At 46.1% G+C, this 4,788-nt stretch overlaps 1 long non-coding RNA gene across 1 annotated transcript; it reads left to right on the plus strand.

The window, feature by feature from the left end:
• Nucleotides 1–1,938: 1,938 nt before the first annotated feature.
• LOC116887671 lies at nt 1,939–2,270 on the plus strand. Its single transcript, XR_004386229.1, has 2 exons — nt 1,939–2,043; nt 2,192–2,270. It is a non-coding gene; the product is annotated as an uncharacterized LOC116887671 (long non-coding RNA).
• Nucleotides 2,271–4,788: the final 2,518 nt, after the last annotated feature.

Genomic DNA, 4,788 nt, shown 5'->3' on the forward strand with positions numbered 1-4,788 from the left:
CCATCTTTATGAACTATTCCTTGAAGGACAGACTTGGAGGCAGTTCGTTCCGGTCTAAACCAAGGTGGATTTCAGGCAGAGGGGTTTACGCTGACCACAAACTAAGCTGGATTATTTAGGAGCCGCATTCGCTTCCAAATTCTCAAAACTCTTCTGCTGGATTCTCTGAGATCACTGCAGCCCACTGGAGTAAAGGTTAATGCCCACCAGCAATGGGTTACGCCCACCAGCCGTGGGTTACTCCCACCAGCCATAGGTTACGCCCACCAACCACAGGTTACGCCCACCAACCATAGGTTAGGCCCACCAGCGAGGAGTCCCACCCCCATCTGACTTCATCCGCCGCACCTTCTCTCTTACGCACCGCCACATCTAATATTTCTTTCATCTCCCTGTAATAGATACTTAAATGCCTGCTGTACCCCAGCCATCGCTGTTCCCATGGAGCTGTCGCTTCTCAGATGGCTTAAGGCAGACAGAAAACAAGGCAAAACCTGGCCTCCTCACTTGTCGATGGAAAGCCACCCAATGTAGAGTCAGGTCCTGGCCCCTGCCTCTAAAATGTCCCCCTGTGGCTTCTCTTCTTTCCCTATTGTGTACCCTCGCAGTGACCCTCTCATAGTGCAACGGAGGAAATACCGATTCTGTAATAAAATCCTGGCAAATGTTACTGAAGTAGGGGCAATCATTACACACGAACCGTCTGTCAATCAGGGCCTCCTGATAAAGACGTTAAGGTTTGGTCTCTGGTGAATTCGTACAGTCTTGGGAGAAGGCTGACCATCTAACTTATATTTAGAACATCTAAAGGAGAAAATCATGCTTGTGCTCAAGTGTCACTTATCTGTGGCTGTGTCTTTCCTGGTTTCATAGAATTAATGCATATATATGCATATGCATTATATATATATGTATATGCATGTGTATATGGAGAGAGAGCGAGAGCGAGAGCGAGCAAGAGAGAGAGAGAGAGAGAGAGAGAGAAGTGTATGCCTACCATGCCAGATGTACTGCTGGTCACCAAGGGAACAGAGATGTCAGGGCCCTGCCTTCCATGAGCTTACACTAGAAAAACAGCACTGTGAATAACTATCTGTATGTTATTATGATGAGTGACTTAGAAGACACAGCAGGAACACCGGGAGGAAGCTGAGCAATGTGGAGAACAGAGTCTAAAGTGTGCCAGACGAGAGAAGGGTAAACTGAAATTTCCATCCTTCTGCTCGGATTGGGATTGGGGTGGACATTTCGTCGGAATGAAGGTCTCCAGACATGAATGTCTATGGTTCGGCCATAACCACGACTCCACGAAGGGTGAGGAAGGTAACTAACATTTCACCCAGTGTTCATTAGCATCCCCACCGTCTAGAGCAGTGGCTCTCAACCTTCCTACTGCTGGAATCCGCGTACGTGTTCTTCCTGTTGTAGAACACAACGGCTCCTCTTGCGGTGACCCCCTCCCAACCATAAAACTTCTGTTGTTGATGCTACATAACTGTGATTTTACTACTGCTATGAACCATAATGTAAATATCTGAAAGGCAGGTATCTGCTGTGTGAAAGGGTCCCGACCCACAGGTTGAGAACCAATGATTTAGGGTGTTCCTTTAATTTCCGCAGCAGGAAATTGCGTTTTAGCTGTCTGTCCACCCCAGTCCCGCACCCTACGGAGAGTGTGCTGAGTACCCTACAGAGAGGTGAGGGCTCTCTGGTCTGGAGAATCATGGGAGCCTTAGGGAAGGTCAGACAGTCCATTCGGGACTCCAAGATGATGTGCGTATGTGCTTGTAAACCATCAGGCTGATGGATCTATTGGGGTCCAGGTGATTCAGCCAAAACGTGCTCACTGTCAATGACAATCCGTTTGTGAATGGTTGAACCTCTATAAACAGGAGTCTATTTAATATAGATTTCAAGTGAACAGGGAGCCTTCTCATAGGAGGCTGAGGATCCTGATGCCATGACAGAGCAGAGTGTGAGAAGCCAGCGAGCTCCGCCCAGTCCCATCCTGCCTGGAGATTGATGCCGCTCCCTTCAGAGCATGTATGTAGTAGTTAACTCCCCGCCATTCCAATATAAATACATACGAACCCCTGCATTTGCCTCATGCTTGAGAAACCACAAACCATTCATGGCATTGACAGTGTCTTTCCAACTAATGTTTTTTTTTTCTTCTTCTTCTTCTTCACAGAATGGTTAACAGGTTTTACTCTAATTTTGTGAAGTGCAGAGACCATCAGCCTTCAGTAAACTCCCTAAGGTGAAAAGTCCAGGAATTTGCCTTTCCTCTTGTTTATTCAAATAACTTGAAGTACATTAAAGCCGAAGAATCTGGTGGAGCATGGTTACACACACCTGTAATCCCAGCCTGCAGCTACTGAGTCAAGAGGGTTATGAACTTGTGGCTAGTGTGTCTGACTATATAGAAAAAAACTCTGTACCAAAAAATGTTTTTATGAAGACCCTCTAAAGTTTCCGGTCTTATGAGATAATCGAACCAAGTACCTCCAATAGGGACCAAAGGATTAATTTTTTTAAAGGCATAAAGAATTAGCACCTAAGTTTAGTTGTACTCCTGCTCACAGAGGCTCTGAAAAGCCTCTGAATGTTTGATTAATTGAATTAAAAGATCACCAAGTCATTTCAGAACCACATAAGCAGCGTCACAGTTCAGGTCTTTTCGGGGAGTCTGCATTACTGGAGTTGAGTACCCCCGGGGTAACAATCACACATTCGGAAAAGACTATTTTAGAATAACAGAGCTGAAAGTCTCATTAAAGAAAGCCTCCTGTGGCGTGCTGTTTAACCATGGAAACCAAGGCTTGGTGAAGACCAGTGGCCACTGTCACACCTAGTTAGGGTTACTATTGCTATGATGAAACGCCATGATCAAAAGCAAGCTTTGGGGGTAAGGGTTTATTTGGCTTACACTTCCCTATCACAGTTCATCATGGAAGGAAGTCAGGAAAGGAAGTCAAACAGGGCAGGAACCTGGGTGCAGGAGCTGAGGCAGAGTCATGGAGAGGTGCTGTTTACTGGCTTGTTCAGCCTGCTTTCTTAAGAGTCAAGGACCATCAGCCTAGGGATAGCTCCGCCCACAATGGGCTGGGCCCTCCTCCATCAATCACTAATTAAGAAAATGTCCTACAGCTGGATCCTATGGAGGGCATCTTAACCGAGGTCCCCTCTTTTCAGATGACTCTAGCTCGTGTCAAGTTGACATACAACTAGCCAGGACGATTGACCCCTTGTCAAATTGACACGCAAACATATCATTTTAAAACCGAAACCTTTCCTTTCTTCTTTATCCCCAAGATCACACATTAACATCGACATCACAGTAGAAAACATTTCACAAACCTTAAATGTCGCATGGACTTTACAGACTCAAACACTTTGAAATTCGGTCTCTTTAAAAGATCCAAAAAAAAATCTTTGTTTAAAACCTAAATTCTCTTTTAAAATTCAGTCTCTCAACTACGAGATCCTAGAAACCCAAAATAAGTCAAATACTTTCTCATTTCAAGAGGCCTAAGTACCAGGGCACAGTAACAATCTGAACAAAGCAAGACCTAACTCCAACAGCAGAAATAACTCCATTCCCAATTACCGAAGGTTCACCCACGATCTTATGGGCTCCTCTGAGGGGCTTGGATCACTTCTTGGCTCCTTATATTCTAGGCTCAGGCTGGCCCCACTCCACCACTGGTGCTGTTCTTGCTGGTCAGCCTACGATACTAGCATCTCTAAAATACTGGGGTCTCTTGCTGCAACTTAGGTGCAACGAGAGTGCATTTTCACCAATAGCTTCTCCTGGGCCGTCTTTGGGAACTCCAGCCCTACCACACAGTGCCAGGCCTCAGCTGGTCTCCATGACCTCTTCACGGCTTCAAAGCCAGCACTTCCCGGGTGATCCTTACATCACTAAGTCGAGCTGCCAGCGCAAGACACAACTTGGGCCGCCTCTGGAACACAGTTTGCAGGTGCAAAGTCTGGAAACACATCCCAGAAGATTCACCTCAATGATGCTGGTCTCTTACTCAGGGCTGATTCTTCAGCCCCAGCAGACCAGCATCCATTTTCTCAGCAAAACAAAGGTTTTCCTTTAGTGGTTCTTGTCTCTGGTTAATCAAAGCTGACTCTTCAGCTCCAGTTGAGTAGAATCACGATTCTTCAAACAAAAGGCCCTGTAGAGTCTTTGCTTCCCTCCGAAACTTCACCAGCCAGGTCTCCATCATCTGCACGGACCTCAATATTCTTCTCTTTCAAGCGCCCTCAGAAAAGATCACCCAACTCTCAATGCTCAATGACCTTCCAGCTCCAAGTTCCAAAGTCCTTTCACGTCCTCCCCTAAACAATGAGATCTGGGCTGTCCACAGCAATGGCCCACTATTCTTTTAGCAACTTCGGTCCTAATTAGGGTTACTATTGTTGTAGTGAAACACCATGACCAAAAGCACGCTGGGGAGGAAAGGGTTTATTTGGTTTACCCTTCCATTTGGCTTATGCATTAGTCCATGACTAAAGGAAGTCACAGTTGGAAATAAAGCAGGTCAAGAAGAGGAGCGGGAGCTGATGCAGAGGCCATGGAGGGGCGTGGCTTACTGGCTTGCTCCTCTTGGCTTGCAGTCCTGCTTTCTTATAGAACCCAGGACCACCAGCCCAGCGATGGCACCGCCTACACAAGGCTGGCCCCTCCCCGATCAATCACTAATTAAGAAAATGCTGGATCTTATGAAGGCATTTTATTTAAAAGGTGCCTCATTTTTTTCATGAGAATTAAAAATA

The sequence above is a fragment of the Rattus rattus genome, chromosome 18 (genome assembly GCF_011064425.1).
Source record: "Rattus rattus isolate New Zealand chromosome 18, Rrattus_CSIRO_v1, whole genome shotgun sequence".
Classification (NCBI taxonomy): domain Eukaryota; kingdom Metazoa; phylum Chordata; class Mammalia; order Rodentia; family Muridae; genus Rattus; species Rattus rattus.